The sequence below is a fragment of the Melospiza georgiana genome, chromosome 3, assembly GCF_028018845.1.
Source record: "Melospiza georgiana isolate bMelGeo1 chromosome 3, bMelGeo1.pri, whole genome shotgun sequence".
In the NCBI taxonomy this organism is placed as follows: domain Eukaryota; kingdom Metazoa; phylum Chordata; class Aves; order Passeriformes; family Passerellidae; genus Melospiza; species Melospiza georgiana.
In genome coordinates this window covers 33603976-33622279 of record NC_080432.1, presented here as the reverse complement: position 1 = coordinate 33622279, position 18304 = coordinate 33603976, and the positions used below count along the sequence as shown (strand labels likewise).

The 18304-nt window shown below is 38.8% G+C and overlaps 1 protein-coding gene across 13 annotated transcripts in view; it reads right to left on the bottom strand.

Moving 5' to 3' along the window:
- ESRRG (estrogen related receptor gamma) overlaps window positions 1–18304 on the bottom strand; it is a 372206-nt gene that overhangs the window by 206416 nt on the left and 147486 nt on the right. The window contains exon 1 of one of the 13 annotated variants that reach the window (XM_058020267.1): window positions 12550–12566. The exons of the other annotated variants lie outside the window; for them this stretch is intronic. The gene's annotated coding sequence lies outside the window, so the exon portion shown is untranslated. Of the gene's footprint in view, window positions 1–12549; window positions 12567–18304 lie in introns of those variants that run through there. 13 annotated transcript variants of the gene reach the window in all.

The following is an 18304-nucleotide window of genomic DNA, read 5'->3' as shown; positions in this document are numbered from 1 at the left end:
CAATTCAAAACCACAATCCTACAAGCAGTTAAGCGCCCACTGTTGATATAAGCCAAAAGTAGTCATTTGGCACCCTTGAATGAGCTCAGCACCTTTGCAGGATGGTATCAATGTGTTTTAGCTTGCTAAGCTACGTTTTGCCCATGCCCCTGTTTCTCTGTCAGAAGTCAGCAATACCTTCTAGTCTTGGATTTCAAGAAAACAGAGAAAGGTATTTAAACAAGATCACACAGGACGTGTCACCGAGCAGGCAGTGCAGGTTCCTTATTGCAAACCTCCCAGGCGAGCACTGGAAGTGTAAGTTGTATTCTCAAAATTATTCTGTCATCCCCTTGACAATTTAATTTTTTTTTTAATACATCTACAGCTTCTAGTCTCTGTTTAGGTAGCCATGTCTTTGCAATATCTCATTCAGGTGCCGCACAGAAAAGTCTAACAAACCTGGGCTGGCAGCCAAGCTGGCCGGTGACTGACGCTCGCTTAACTGAGCAAAGATTTGCTCTGCTCCAAGCAGGAACCTGACTACAGAGGGACCAGCAGTGACAGCGAGGGTGCAGGCTTGCATCCTAACAGCACCAGCCCCAGCTTGTGCTCAGGCAAGTGGAACCAGCACTTAAGCTGAATGCTAAAAGGCTCCAATCTTCTGCTTCTTTCCAATTCACCTCCTGTACAAGCCCAGGACTTTTTAGTAAGAGCAGCACATTAGGGTGGTTACATCGCTAATCTGGGCATAATTTTAAGCTCAGTGAAAGGTGATTTAAATGTTGAAGCAGGAGCAAAGTAAAGGGAGGCACAGGAGAGAGGAGAAGGAGAGGCATGATTTGCTTAGAATATATTTTTAAAAATATATTCTTGCTGGTAAATGATTGAAATAAATCAGTAGTATGAAGTCACTGGTAGCTGGACCTAAAACAGAGTTTATGACCACTTGTTCAGGGGCCAACATAAAGCATAAGCAAAACTAATAAAAATAGAGCTTCTATGAGCAAATAGAATGTTCAGCTGTTAGAACAAAGTCTTTGATTTAAGTGAAATTACACTTCTCTGAACACAGATTACAGGCAACTTTATCAAAATCTCTGCCCCAGAGGTTTTACTGTCTAACCAGTCAATTACTGGGGCGTGTGTGTGAGGGGGAGTAACAGAAGCAAAGATGTGTAAATGAAGTCTGTATATCCAGACTTACCTAAATTTCCTCACCTCACTTAAAAAAAATAAAATAATGTCTTCCATGGAGAGCAACTAGAGCTTTCATGCAAGCAATTCAATGATTAAGAATTGTCCCCCAATCTCTCTCTTTTTGTTTGTTTTTAATCTACCTTTTTTTTCAAGTGATGAAAGATTTTGTGTAAAGGAGGCAATTGCAAAAGGCTCTGATGGTACAGGTGGACTGCAGAACTGCAGAAGAAAAAGGCAGAGTTGGTCTCATGCACATGATTTCATCAGTATGCACACAGTTTTGGAATCCAGTCTCTGATGCTTTTCAGTCCTTGAAAAGTTGCTAACTATTACCCTGTTTGCTAAACATACTAGCAATGTACTGGTCAAAGAAAACATTTTTACATATCCAGTGACCTGATGTTGGGTTTGACAAGCAAGAACCACTGTACCAAGCTGTGGGCAGCAATGAAGTTAGCTTAGCCTGTGGACCGAGATAACCCCTTAAACTTTTCATCTCTTAAAACTTTGATTTACATTTCAATTAGGTCACAAGCAAAATTCATTTGGTCATGTCAATCTACAGAGGACATAGCTTGATCATAAAAATCATCACAGAGCTAAGTACAATTGGTAATCTCAACAGCGGGCAAAGATGCTCTAAATTAGAACGCGTGGGTGGGTTATGCATCTCTACTCTCTGTTTTCAGTAATCCATCCACTATGCATTATTTTTTTCTCCCATATATTATTCTTAAGTAAATATAAAAGCGAAAATAAAAATAGCCCAACTGAGGTATCCCAAGAAATAAAACATTAGTGGGAACAGGCAGCAAAAGCAAGAATAAAAGTAAGAGCTCCTCAAAGAAAGGTCTTTTAGTCCATAAACATAGAATCATAGCATCATTTAGACTGGAAGATCAAGTCCAACCATAAACTCAGCAGTACCAAGTCCACTACTAAGTCATGTCCCTCAGTGCCACAATATAGAGACCTTGTTGCCAGATCTCTGCTCTGTCTTTCAGGAGACACAAAACAGAAGATCACCAAAAACTTTTTGTCATTATTAGTATTGAAATGGCTTTTTTTTCTTCCCCCCTTCCCCTCTCTGGGATTTTTAAAATGTGGATCTTATAATTGAAAGCCAGTGGATTAAGCATAACACATCAAACCGCTGTTAACACCCAGTCTCCCGCAAGGCTGAATCCTAACAACTCTGTTTTCTGCCTACAGTATGTGCAAGCAAGTGGAACCACCACATGCACTGCATGCTAAAGGCCACAGCCTTTGTCTTCTCCAAGTTCTGTCTATTTCAGAGGCTAACATGCTGCAATTAGTCTAATTAATGTGAAACAATGAGCTGTGTTACCACTTATCAAATTGATTGTTCCCCTATCAAAACAAAACAGGCTGGCTTTTTGATGTAATTTCAAGAGATGATTTGAAATGTCATGTTGCTGCAAGCCAATTACCTTATGACTGGAGTCATGGTCAACAGAATACATAATTAGCACGAGTTTGGGAAGGCTGCTTACTGCTAGTATGCTAATTAACTGTCTTTTGTCATAAAACAAAAAGGTTGTAGCTAGGGTTGTGAAATAGGTCTTTTTTATTTACATTTCTTTGTGCTTATCAACGTGAGGCATGACAATGCAAAAGAATGGAAAATTTTAATTCCGCTACTTCAAATTAATAGCGAGCCGCAAGGTCAGGCACAGCGATGGACTGCGAGCAGCGCTCGGCTCTGCAAACCCTGCACAGGACAGGCCAAAATGAGCACCCAGGGAGCCTCACACCAAAGAGAAGCACACCTAGGGGACAACTAACAGGCATGAGATGGGTTCCAGATGCTCCTTTCCATAAAGGAGAAGAGGAGCAGTGACACCCGAGTGTGCTGACTGCCATCCCACCACACCTCTCCAAAAGCGCCCTGCAGAAAGCTGGAAACACTGAGCTATAAACAAGTGACATTATTACTTCTGCTTCAGTGTGGTGCTCCCAGAACGCTTAACAAGGGTGTGCAGGATAGCAAACGAGCCCTGCCTGTAAGTAAAAAGCTTCATAACTCAGCTGTTGCCGCCTCCTCTCTGTCGCCTCATTTGTGTGATAAATTTTGTATTCCTCAGGCATTCGTTAAAGTTCTGATCCTGCAAGGCGCTGGGTGCCCTCTATACCTATAGGTTTCAGTGGGGAGCTGAGGAGCTCATTACTTTGCAGGATAAAGATCTACCAGAAAGAATCCAAACTTAAAAGCTGGCTGTCAGCAGCTCCCACTCTGCCCTCCCTCATCCCAGCGGCGCTCCACACGCCGTCACACAAGGGAAACGGAGGGCAGAAATTAGCTTAGTGAATCATCGCTAATTCCTACCAATTTAAATTCTGGTTTTCTTTTTCCTGCCTATAATTCAGCACTTTATTAAGGTTTTGCTTGGCCTGAGCAAGTCCCGAGAGCAAGGTCTGGAATTGCTGGAAGTTTTAATGATGTTGTTTCACTAGCAGCTGCTGACTTACGAATCCTCCTATTTGTCGTAAAAGCGATTTTGTTTCTCTGTGCATGCTTGGTTTGAACCACTATAGAGATAATTCTCATGCTTCTTGATAGCTCTTAAAAGCAATAGAGATGTGCAAATCACTCTCATATAGAGAGAAGAATTTAAATGTTCAAAACCTAGATCAAAAAGTTGTCAAGCTGGCCTCTTCTGAAGACTTCATTTAAATTCAAACCCAGTCTACATCAGGTTTGCACAAAGAGTTGGAAAGTTTCACGTCCAGAAATCACATAGAGTGGATCACCCTTAAAACTGTGATATGAAATCAGTAGGCATTCCTAAATTATTTTCCTGATTTCTCTTTCAATGGAAGTGAAACTCAAAGTGCATTGAAATAAGGTATGCATGCAGGAAGGCTAAAATTTTATCTCAGATGATGAAACCTATAACGAACAGGAAAACACTAATTTCTTCTGGTGCTGTCATTTACTAGAATCAACATCATCCTTCCTGTCTTTATTCAGCAGAGAAAACAAAGCTAATCCCAATTTCTAAAGAGCTGGCTAATAAAGGAGTCAAGGGATCATTAGTCTAATTAACTCATTCCTGTTTTCAGTTTACATTTCATTATGCTATTACACTCTTTGAAATGTCAATTTTTAAATACCATAGAAAACTGTTTAACATATAGACATTATGTTCAACAAATCTGAGACATATAGAACAGTTACTCAATATTAGGAACTTAATAGTATCCTGATATGCAACTCAGTATCTCCCGGCCAAAGCATTATTCTAAACTTCATTTATTGATACAAAAATCAGGGAAGTATTTCAGTGACACTTGGCCCTTGCTTAATGTCAGTGCTTTTACTACCTGAGTATTTCATAGTTAGGTAGATGTCCTTGCAACCACTTTTGGTAATCAGACCATTTTATTCTGAACAAAAATAAATCAGGATATGAAGCTACAACTTCCTGCCAGGTTTCTTTTTTTTTTTCTTATTTTTATTGGGTGTCTTTCTATAGCGTAACATAATGAGTCACTTACAGCATTTTAAGTCAATTTTAAAATTGATTTAATGAGTCATCAAGTCATTTACTGTCTTTTAAGTCAATTTTTAAATAAACACAACTTCTGTTAAATTGATGGGAAGTTCTATAATCAGCTGTTTGAAAACAATCAGCCTCAGTTAACAGCATGGGCTTCCCTGCGATGCCTGCACAGGCAAGTACAAATTTCATAAAACTATTAAATTAATGACATAGGTGAAATATTACATAATGATACATGCACACAAAAGCAAATAGGAAGGAAGCAGGCCTGCAAGCACACACACACACCAGCAGGCATTTGTCTGTCTGTACCTGCGAACATCTCACGTGCCCTGGCTTCCTTCCTACTGGGAGCACACAGCTCCTGCTCAGCATTCAGCACAGTAAACCACCAAATGTATGTAACACTACACACAGCCTGGCCCCACACATCTCCTGAATTGCTCACATGTTTAGATTAGATTCATACCACATTGGACCACAACCTGAAGGATGAAGACATTTTGCCAGTATGCTTCTCCACCCTGAAACATCCACAGGAGTTCGGGATACCCCACCAACTAAAATGGGCACAATTGGCACTCTCTTCTTGGAATCCCCTTTCCTAAATGATCCTTATGTTTGTGAGAGCCTTTTCTGGTGTGTCTGAGATCCATCAAACCCCTTTTTAAAACCTCCTGGTATCACCCAGACCATACCTACAGCAGAAACCTCACTGGGTAATTCCCTGGCAATTTTAATTTCAAAGGTCTGGAATTTTGTCTTCTGAATAGCCTGCTGAGACCTCCATAGCACATATACAACACCCTCAGTTTGTGACAGTGGGCTGATCGAAGTTCAGCTCTTCTGGGCTTCAGGTGCTACAGAAAGGATAAGGAGTTAGTTTTAATATCCACCTGTTCAGTCTGTTGCAGGAAAAGTTGTTGTTGCTGGCTCCTAGCAAAGAGAATGTGAGACTAGATATGCCACCGGCTGAGAGAAACCATGCAGATACTCATGGTCACTGTGTCTGTCCTTGCACTGTGGAAGGAACAATGGTGCAGCTTTACACACAAAGGTTTGGAAGGTATGTCTGGGAATAGGGGTTTGCATTAGAAATCTCTAGCCTGGTGGTGAGACACACAACTGCACCTCCAGATAAGAGAGGATGAAGAGATGTTTATCAGAGCTTGAAACTGAGGGGAAACTTGAGCAATGGCAATCACGTGCACCATGGAATCCATGTAATGTGTTTTTGGGTTCACAGGATGGGGACCTCAGATCTGCAGGAAGCAAAGAGTATGTTACCATTCTGCTTTTTGTCACCAGCAATAATACACTTGAGGAAAAAGAAGTGCCTTTGAAAAGATGTAAGGAAGACCATGAGTGCAGTATGTGAATAATTTTAATGGCTTAACAAGGATTAAACTACACCCATTAATTAATATATTTTGAGAAAGTTAATGAAAAATAGCGTATCTATCTGTCTAAAACATAATACATATATCTTTAATGTCATCTCTGCTTTAGGAGGATTGAATCCAGATAGGAACTGTGGCTAACAAGGTACCTGATAATGCTCCTGGAATAAGAGGTGAGCATTAGCTCTCATTAAGTCATGTTCTTAGTGTTATTTGGCACCATGGGCTGCCCCATGTGATCTAACAGGATGTGGCATGCCAGAATGCATCACAACACGTCTGGAATTGTAAAAGCACACAGACCCTCAATAATTAAACTGCCCTGCAGCCCCTGGTATGGAGTTCAGCACTCCTGGCCAGGCACTGTCTCAGCTTTATCAGCATCTTATACCTCCCACTGCTTGTTCAACAAGTATTTTCTCTCATCTGTTTTCTAAACAGGCCAAAGGAGGTCAATGCACCCAAATTCAAAAAGAAAAGCACAGAACAATGCTTAAAGCTGTAACTTACTGGGATTTTTTATTCTCTTCCCCTCCATGTATTTTTATCACCGAAATCTAGAATTGCTGAGAGAAGACCAAGGCGATTAGGAGATACACACAGTTATGTTAGCAAATCACTTTAAAAAAAAAATAAAATCATTGGCCTTGAAAGAAGCCTGAAACATTGGAGCAGAAGCAAGCACGAAGAAGGAGCGGTGGCATCGTACGCCCCGTCTAACAAGGTATTGAGCACCGAAGCCCAGGGGACTCCTGGCACTCTCGCTGTGAAGATTAGACAAGAGCACTCGCGCAGGACACAGCAGGAATATGAAGGGACATGAAGTGAGCAATCCCAGCAGACAGCCTGTTGAAATGTCAGTCAGGCACTCTGCCTCCACCACCTTTCACAGAGCTAAACATCTCTTTATGTCAGAACAAATTGGGCAATCCTCAAATCTTTTTTTCCTCTCCCCTGACTTCAATGCGGCGCCGAGCGCTGGGAAGGAGCGCGGGAGGGAGCGCGTACAGACAGTTCACTTCAGTTCACATGAAAGCGCCCTGACACGCTACAAGGCTGAATACTGATATTGGCAACTCTTACAATCTTATCAGAGAGGCAGGAGCAGCAGCAGCCGCCGAGCTGCAGACCTTCCCCTTTCCAATTACGCCGGGTGGCTGCTCCTTTCCCAAGCATCCCGCGACGTCCTTTGAAAGTGAACTCCTGGGCTTGATCAAAGGCCACAAAAGCAAACACGGCCTTTCTGTATTTATGGGCATATTTACTTCTGTCATCTTTTTCTTGTTTTCACTCCCACCTTCCCTCACTAGTCCATTAAGGAAGTCTAATTTTAACCAACATCTAACACAGTGCTCAAACGCAGACTGGTGAGTAACCGCAATCTTATTTTAAATTATTTGCTTTCACTTACAAAATTCTCTACAGGGTATTTGGCTGGGGTTTTTGACTAAAAACCATACATAGTAGGTTTTTTTGCAGGAGAACAACAATAAAGAAACCTTCCCATTAGATAGTTCTTGGCATGATTGTATGAAGATACATGACTTAACGTGATTGATTTCTTTTTCATTTGATCCAACACATGAAAACATTACTTTAAAAATAAGCAGCCAATATATATTCTTAAAATAAAAGCATATAAAACCAGAAAACTTAACCCAGCCAAGACATGAAAAATTCTGTGAAACTGCCTCCAAGAACAGCAAGATTAACCTGCTAACTCCACACTTACATTATAAAGATGCTGAAATTATTCTTAAGTACCTGTCTGAGCAAACCCCAAACAACAGACACACACCAAACGCCACAAAAATCCCTCCCCTGACAAATAAACCCATGGTTTTAAAAAAATGAAAGTGAATATTCAATAGGAAAATATAAATAATTGGCCACTGCCATGCCTGGCCACCTACTCTTTAAATCAGAGGTTTATTGTAAGCATGATCATTTGTGCAGAATGATCAATTTCTAAGACTTAATTCTGACTATCTTCTAAAAGCTGCCTAGCATTTCTAATATTAATTGATTGTTGTTAAAGATCAGATGCATTTCACTACAATTTAAAGTTCCTGTTTATGATTTTCAGGCAGGTAAATGCCTGTGTGTATGGAAGAGACATTACCAGGCCATTTATTGCCTATTACCACCAAGAAAAGAAGCCCATACTGGAACAGTGCAGCATTTCTGGCATTTGTTAAAGGAAGAAAGCTTTATAAGGAAAAAGAAATATCACTGATTTTTACAGGTGTTTAATAAAGATAAGCTGAAAAAGGGGTTCCTATTTTAAGCTTGGTGATAGCTAAAAATGCATTCAAATATGTTCAAAAGTAATCTGAAGTCTCCTAAAAATGGGTGTTTAAAAGTGTTCAAGGAAACAGTAAAAATGCAAATATTTGTCACATTATTGTAGGATATGGGACAAAAATGCTCATAAATTCAAAGAATCCTGCTGAGGCAAACTGCATTTCATTTAAATATGACATTATTTGGGAGTCATTAAAACAAAAATAATGTTTATCGGTTGCATTGTAAAGGTTACTGTGAGAAAACAGTCAAAGTTTGCCTGAACTCAAATGAGTGCTGAAAAGGACTGTGAGCATAACACCCTTAATTTCAATTGTTGTACTTGTGCCACGGGAAATAAAAACACTAAATGTAATTGATGAGTCACTACTATAGAAATACTACAATAAAAAATAATGAGGATGTATCAGTATTTTCAAGACTCTTGGTCTGATAGTCTTATGTACTTCATACACATTACAATGAGACAAATTAAAAAAGAAAAAATAAAAAGGGTGCCAATAGTGACTGCTGACTTTTCACTCAGAAATGTGTTAAATCCCAAGAAGAAAGTATACAGTGCCTTGTGATCGCTACAAAACACATATAACAGCCACCATCTCTCTGTTCAAAGATTTTTCTTGATTTTTCATTAACAAACCCAGGTAATGGGACACTTGGGCAACACAGGAGTAGGCTAATATGCTGGGGTTAATATTAAGAGCCTAAATCTCATTATTAAAAGCATCCAACCTTGCTGAAGAGAGATGGCTTCTAGCTGTAGCCATGAAGAGCCTTCTGCAACCCAAGTTAAAAATCTTCTGTTTACATGGACTTGCACAAGCCTGTCTATACCCCTAAAAAACATCATGAAATAATGCTAAAGGAACCCCCAAAACCCTAGGGTTGCCATTTTGAACCTTAAATCTTTCCCTGCAGTCATTCTGAACCATTAATTGCTGGTTATTTGTACATTGAAATCAAGATGTAGATGCACACAGACCCCTTGATTACACAGACATTTAGTCAGTGGCTTTACTACTGTGAGTAGTTTTTGGTGAAGCAATCAAATTAAGCATCCCATTAAATATCTGATGTAGGTAAATCAGGTCTCAAAATTTGAACCATCTTGCATCGCCATCTCTTAGACTTGATTGTATTTGTGAAAATCAATCATGCACTTTCCTTAGTCCTGCCTTAATTCTGCCAATGAATTTAAACACACCACATACAGCACTATTATGTGGTTTAAATTCAGCTATGAACACCCATTATGGTGCTGAGTTAAAATAATTCTGCACTGCACCCCTCTAAGGAGGGGCTTGCTTGGGCTGCCCATGAACTGGTCTCACTTCCAACCCATTCTTTGTGTTTCTTTCCAATACGTCCTGAGCCACACGGCCTGAGGGGACAGGGAGAAGGGCAGGGATGTTACTCTGCCTCTCAGTGCTGCTCAAACGCTGTAGCTAAGCAGAGGCTTATTTACAGTGCAACAGCCTATACCTAACACAGCTTCCTGAAGCTATTAAAAGTGGACACACAATAACTGCAAGCAGAATTTGGCTTATTGTCTCCGCAGATTTGTGCTAATATACCAGTGTCTCAAGACATCACTTCATTTTCATAACAAGGAGGAGATTTAATTTCTGCGGATTTCTATAAAAAGCAATTTGGAAACTTCTCAACAATGATATTGCTTCCCATAAATGCCAAATTGGTAAAAACATCATAAGAGGAAAACACAGCACACTGACAATATAATTTTTTCCAACTTAAGTACCAGCATTATTCAAAGACATTATACTGCTAAGTATCCAAATAATTCATTCATTTTAAGGATCGAAAGCATAATATTATTTTGTTAAATTAAGCTCTTGCTTTCCAAATCCCTCTTTTCCACTTAAACTGAGGGAATAAAGGCAACTGAAAACACATCAGCATGCAAGGCTTTTCAGTTTTCAGGGGCTGTTCTGGTTGGGGTGTGTACTTCCCCTTTTGCTGATTACCAAAACCCAAAAGTAACTGCAATAACAATTGTAAATCCCTGCTTTGGATGATAAAAAGAACCTCAAGCATCATCATCTCATTCCACCCTTCTACTACTTGCAGGAAGGAGGAGGTTGGTGAGGGAAACCATCATTCACCTCTAACTTATGGATACTGCTGTAATACAGTCTCTCCAGCTAAAAAGGAATTGTAACAAGTCAAAGTGACATTTTAAAATTATATCAAAAATCAAAATTTCTGACTGTGGTAGCTTGGGGTGGGGGGCAGAGGGTAGGTAGCCTGGTTTTAAGCATAACCTATTAACTGAAGAATGTCAGGACTTTGTGGTCATTTAACACTCCCTATAAATGAAGACTTGATAACCATTATTGATCTCAGTTTTCCTGGAAGAGGATCCCTGGGCTCAGCCGTGAACAGTTTTGCTTCTCTTAGTTCATAAATACAAGAATAGGGCTATTGCTCAAATGCCACCCTAACTGCTGAAAATGAAATAAAAGTAAATTTCAGTGCAGTGTGGAAAGCAATACAGGTGTATTTCCACAGGGTTTTTCGGAGTAGGTAGCCCAAGGTTAATATAATCTCAAATTTTCTTATGGGAAATACAGAATTGCCACAGCTGACCCCTGGCATCATTTAAAAATATTTTCTTTGTGAAAGCCTACTCAAACCATAGAAGTATATAAGTTACTATTCTTATTTATTTATTGATTTTCCTTGTGCTACCATGGAACTGGAATACTTCTGCACATTAATGAATTCAGCCTAACAACACATAAGATGGGACTTTGAGCAGTTCTGCTGCCCAGGCAAGAAGCTGAGCCAGGGAATAGGAAGTGCTGGGTTGTTGTACCTGCAACACAACTGTGTCACAAGAAACAGCTGGGAATGCCCATTGTCTCTCGTGTTTTATTGTTTTGTCATTCGAGGCTTTTCCCCATTTTCCTTCTTCCTAGCTACTTCTCCTGAAAACTCTGCTATGGGCTCATCAAATTAAAAGCTGATGTCTAAAACTTTCCATGGAGCTGCCAGAAGCGCCTCCATCACTGAAAATATATTATCACAGGATTTAAGCAGAGAAAATTAATCCTCTCCCTGTTTCCACTTTCCCTTTCCCAAAATGAGAAAAACCATCTCTCCATCTCCAGACCCCCAGGTCAGATTAAACCCTGATGTCAAAGGAGAGACCTAGAAAGAGGTGCACATCCCTTCCAATGAGGATTTAAGGAGAAGCTGCATGAGTAGATGAACTGTTGAACTCAGTCTTCTGTCTTAAAAATACATTTCATTGGGATTGTTAATGCATGATATAAGTACCCAAAAGATGCAAGAGAATTCTGAAATATGAATTAAGGACGTATTGCCATCTCCAGCAAAATAATAAAAGTACAGAGATTAAGAGGCAAGCATATCTTTTTGATTTGTAGAATAGGTTTATAGGTCTTCTAATAACAACTTTTACTCAAACCTTACATAAATAGGCTTATATGATACAAATATTATGTGGGCTATGTGGAAACTACAAGGTCCCTAATCATGTTTAGGGATTACTTGACAGAACAGAGACATTTCATTCCTATTGGACCTAGGGATTACAGCAAAGAAACATCTAATATTCCATTTTTTAATTTCATGCATTTTTTATTTACTTTTAATGATGCTGTATATATTCATCATCCTGAAATATTAAAACAGTATGAAAAAAGTAATAAATTGGTGGAAAATTTAGGGAATGGGAATGCAACAGCACGCAAATCATACACTATCAAGTGCTTGATACACATTTAAAATTACTGTCTAGTACAGCAAAGCCAAATTCCTGGCAGATTTCTGAAGCACAAAGTCACAATAAGAAGATCAGCAGAACAGACTGAAATAATAGAATATTCATCCCCCTAATCCATATGCAATTCTTTAGGGCTTTTTTTTAACAATGCATATGAGGTCTGACTGTATTCAGGATTTAAATAAGTTGTCTCTCTCTCTCTCTCTCTCACACACACACACTCTCTGTATATTTATAAAAAAAAAGTATATACAGTTATCATTTCTGCTCTACTGCACCCACATTGACAAGGTTAGCACATCTCCTCACACCTCAGATGAAACAATAGCATTTTAAACAACAAAAGTGTTAAAAGAAATACATTTATTCATACCATTGAAACCTCCTGCAACAGCTGTGTTGAAAGGAAGGAGTCCAGTTGCCTGGAAAAGGGATTTTTTTTTTTTTGTTTAGTATTTTTAACTCTTTCCTACATGACTCTGAATAATTACTGGTTAATTTAAAGCAATATTACATGTAGTTCCTGGCAATAAAAATTTGAAATCAGTATTAATTCTTTGAGATCATGCCTTCCCCTCCAGACAGATGCAATTTTAAATCTGGTTTTGTATAAAGGGACAGAGATCTAGAGACAAGTAAATCATCACTCTAAGGACAGACGCTGATGATAAGGATGGTCCATGCACAAAACGTGCTTGAGGACAGGAGAGGTGGAAGCGGAGTATAAAACTTCCATTGCCATGCTTGGGATTACCAAATTACTTTCAACCAGTGCAAAGGCACAACTGAGCCATAGATGTTCCTCCAAACAGGAGAGTATGAAGAAATTCATGCCCTGTCATACAGAAATGCAAAGTCTGATCCTTAGACCAAGCAGGTTTTGCATAGGTTTAAGTCCCTGATTAGGCTATCATATATCCCATATATCATATATCATATATCCCCACCCCACACTCACAGTACAAGTGACATAAAATGAAGATATAAATGAATGATATGAAGATATACAATGAATGTACCCAAACAGAAGACATTTGCACCAGTAATGTATGTGTGGACTTGCTAAATAAAGGTGCTCACATGTGATAATTATGATGGCCACATGCAGAAAGCAGCTTTCACAACCACCAGGACAGCTCTTGTCACAGCTCTGTTAGTGAGGCGAAGGAGGACAGGTGATGGTACATGAAAAGCCATCTGCTAAGTGAGAAAGAGCAGCCACATCCTGTCGAAACCTGAATACCCAAATGTAGCCACAGGCTATTTGTAGTAACAGGTCTCATGAGAAATGGCCTGGGGTGGAGATTGCTGCCCAGCATTTTCCAGGACTTTGGGTTCCTACCTGGTGTGGGCCATGCTGGTCCAACCCTCTTGAAATCATGCTTGTGTGTTATTAGCCAAACTGTGATATCAGTTGACATTGCTATTCACATTGCAAGGTTACTTTTAATTCAACACAGGCTAAACAAGCAATGTAAAAACATATTCAATGAAAGATTTTCTTTTTGCTGAGGAATCTGCTAACCTGCCCTTACTATGACACCTATCTACATTGACACACACTCCAAACTTGCTGGTGCTTATTGTTTACAGGTATCTAATTATTACTGATATACTGGGGGGGAAAAAACCCTAAGCATACTGCAATCAGCAGAAGGTAAACCTACAACAGGGCTAGAATACACCCATCCTATGTGCATGTTTTGCAGGTAAGTAAGCAAAAGAAGAACCACTCTTAGAAATTATTTGATCTGTCCTAATGAGAAAAGTGTGAAGTTGTACAAGGAAATAAAAGACAAATGAACATAAAACTTCTGCTAGAAAATATAACCAAGATCTATGTTAGCAAACAGGATCTAAGAGTGCACAGTGAAGTTAGGAGAGAAAGCCTGATGGACACCCTGCAGAGCTGCACTGGCCCGAATCTGGAAAGCACAGGTGGCAGCAGCTCCGATGCAAATGCGCCACATTTTTGTAAAACAGGGCAATTAAGTACAAAGTACCTTCTCCTTTTGGGGGGAGAGTAAAAAAAGGCCACACAAGGAAGCTGGCATTTATTGAAGAGGAATACAGATCACCCAGTGAAAATTAGGGTATGCCTGAAATACATGAGTGCTACTCTCCCTTTATTTTACAGGACATAACTGAGCTCTATATGAGTTTCTATTTTAGTGAAGACAACAACAGTTTGTGTGACAGGGAAGGCTAGAAAAGAGCAGTACAGCTTTTGCCCAAATTCTATACTTTGTTCCAAAGCAGAGAGCTATTAAACCTTTTCTGCAAGAGTTTGTAAATACAGTAAACACTTTTTAACGTGCACAAAGAATATTTTGCTTCCTTGTACAGATTCAGAGAAGTCGATCAGCCACATTCTTTAGAAAGCTTCTAAGCAAGCAATGCAGGACATATATTTGGAATATGAAAGTTTAATCCTACTCATTAAAACATGCCAAAGTTATAATTAATTGAGAATGAAGTCAATAATGAGAACATCCTTCAATGTAATGATGTTGGTACTATCAGCTTGTAATATGGGAATATGCTGTAGAAAGTGAAACATAATATGGAAAAATTACAAGTCAGTTTAAAAAAGAACAGCCTGAAAGTTTTGCCTTGAGTAGAATCTTTAAAACACAAATTTTAAATCCTCAGAAGTTACATTTTTCCAGTCTTCAAATGAGATAATACATTATGTTGTTTTCCTGTGATGAGGAATAATTCAAGGTCTTACATTGTCTGATTAATCTCTCAACCAATATTTAGAAAAGGTTTCTCTTTGAGCTAATCAAACTTGACAAAAGCAATCTTCAAACTATGCCACATTCACTGATATGTAAGATATCTCAAACTTGTGTTTTATTAAATGCAGTTTAAATTAGCAACAGCTCTAAATTCACCTGCTTATGACACCACCTTAATCTCGTCAAGAGGACGTAAGGTAGGCAAAAAGACTGCACATGCAGATTAAAATTATTAGGACAAGCTGGTTGTTACTTTTTTTTTTAAAGAAGGATGCAGTTTTAGTTTTAAGATTGCACTCTCTATTGCTCACACTACATTGCATTTTCGGGGATAGCTGCTGATGGCATTCAGTTTGCTTTTTCTGGAGATACCTGCCCTGATCTTACTGCACAAGGTCTCCCCAGTGATCCCTCCAAATAATGCTCATTTCTTCATCCACAGAAAGAGGCTAAATTTTAATATACAATCTTATGACATGCTTTGGCTTTCAGTATCAAACAGTATCATTAGGTTAAAGGACATCACTCCAGAAAAGCAATGTTTTGAGGGGAACAACAGTAAGGAAGCACTACAGCACTGCAGGTAGGGATCACTGTGGGGAAGCACATAAACACCATCCCAGCCTTCACGTTCACCAGAGTGTTGGTAGTTTCCTTTCTTTCTGTGAGTGGCCATATGTGTGCAAACAGGATTTTCCCATGGTTTGAGAATGTGTTTAAATTTGGTTGCCTGACTCTGAGCACTAAAAGAGATTCCTGAGTTAGCACAGCTGAGCAGGAGGGGGAAAAGCTGTGGGAGAGATGTAAGTATTAATTCCCTACTGCAAATGTTCCAAGAGGAAATCAGGCCTCCAGCTCATTCTTCCTCTCAAGTCACACTTAAGTTCTGGATAAATAAGTTTCTGAGCTACTGACTGCCCTCTATTTCCTCCTCATCGTTGTGTGCAACCAAGAAACTGCATTTCTGGCAATGTCTATGATAAAATAACACAATGCTCCATTAACAAAGCCTCACGTGTTTTAGAAGTTGCTAATGCAAATCTTTTTGGGACTCAAGGAAGGATATTCAAATATTGGGTAACATACTCTGACTGGGAAGACTATCAATAGAGTTTCTCAATTTGTTTATATAAATGGGCCAACACTTTTAAAAGCACTTCAGAGCACTTAACTACAGCAAACAAGCACTTGAACTTTAAATATCTAGCAGGAGAAGTCATTGACAAGTATGACTTGACTTAGTAAATTCTAATATCTTTGCAACCTTTCATTCATACAATCTCTTCATGAAGAGAAGCACCAGGCTCCCATCTCAGCTCCAGCTCTGCTCTAAGATACAGAATGAGTGGGGTGAGGAACAGCCTAGTCCCCTTTTAGTTCTTTTTGTTAAAGCCAACAGCTTTGCTTCTTCCTACACAGGGATCCTGGGTCCATAATGGTCTTTATAAAGCAACTTCCTGATTTTGAAAACTTATTTTCTCTCTTGTTTGACACTTAAAGTAGGATTACTTCATCTTATAAACTTTGTTTTCCCTGATATCCATAGTACCTAAGCCTTATTTTGGGAATATAACATTTACCAAACACCATCCTACTAATTCCCAAAAGGTCTGGGGATAACTTTCTATACTCAGGACTAGGGTGCCTTTGGTAAGTGGTCTCATCATGGTACCACTGTCACATGCATTTTTTATATATTCATATTAATAACACAGCTCTTCCTAGCCACTGCATTATACACAGCCACAGAGGTCATTTCCTGACCAAATCAGTGTGATCTGATTCACACACACTTCCCTGCTGACAAACCAGCACCCAAGTGAGTAAGACAAAAGATTATTCTGGAGTTTTGGATGGTTTGGAGTTTTTTTTAAACTGATGTCTAGCTCAAGTACTAAATTTGCCCCTATAAACAAGAAGGTGTTGTTTAAAATAAGTATTTCTGATCCATAGCAGGTAAATCTCATTCCCTAAATTCCTGCAACATATCTTGATTCCTCTCATAATGTGGCAAAAAAGAGGGGGCAGAAAAATCCCTTTATTTTAACCCGGTCTTCACCATCTTAGAAAAAGGAAATAAAGTATTTTTAAGCTATATTCTGTAGCTCAATGGCCACACTGGAATTTTAGGTTGCTAGTTTTAGGGGACATGCAGCATGTTCTGGAACTGGCTGCTTGGGATTTGTGCTGATTAGTCTGGTTATAAAAATTCTTGAAACAGTGTTTTGGTAGGAAAAAACCCTACAGTTGATACAGCTGAAAATATGAAATACTCAGTGCTAAAAGCTCAGACTATGCATAGTTCCTAAAAGAAACAGCTTTGAAAACTATTTGAAATACCATGCAAGTCATAATTGGGTTTTAATGCATAAAACGGCTCAGTAATTTAAATGTTTGGAAAAGAAAACAGTCTTTGCTAGAGTTTATGAAGTGATAAGTCTATTTCTTGGAATGATTAACTATGCAACCTGATTTTGAACACAAGCATGTCCTAGCATATGCTCCCCACAGCTGACACCATGAGAGCATGCAGTTTTACCAAATTAATATTCCACTTCTGATATTAGAATCCCATTCCTCACCTCCCTGCCTTAAGTGCCTTGGTTTCTACAGAAGTTGTTTTACTTCCTATTCTCAAACAAGTGAAATCAAGATTAAGATCTGCTCCTCATGCATTTGGTTCTACTGAGTGACAAATTAGAGTTGCATGTTCAGGATGGACATACATAGATACAAAGGTATCGTGACATTTCCACTAGAAACTTAAAAAAAAAAACCCAAAAAATAACCCCAAACCCAGAAAATGAATGACATTCAAGGATAATACAATACTCATTCACTCATAGAAAATTTTTAGTAGCAAATGCATATTAGAAAAACAGATGAAGTACAGCCAGGACAGCATAAAGAATGCTTTTGGGGAAGAATGCCCCAAATAATGTCCCATTTTAGAACAGTGATAAAACAAGACTATGACAAAAGACAATAGAATTTAGTTTTGAACTCACTGCAAATAAGTAACAAGATCTAATAATTTAGAAAGTCCTTAAAGAGCCCATGGCTTTGGCAGAAATTAATCAAATGGTGAGGTGAAATTAAAGAATGGAAGAATAAACTTAGGCAAGATGACCTGAGAGAGAAAAAGAGACAAAAACAGTGAAAAGAAACATACCCAGGGAAAGTACTATTTCACTCTAATAATAGATTCATCAACAGAATATCTATATGCACTAACACCTAATTTGAGCATCCTGAATTCTGGTCCTGATTTCCCGAGATGGCAACTACAATATTAAAAAAAATACTTAAATTGCTCATTACTAGAAATAGATTGATTTGCATGAGAAAAATGCCGAGTTAAGATTCCCATTTCATTTACTTATTTAT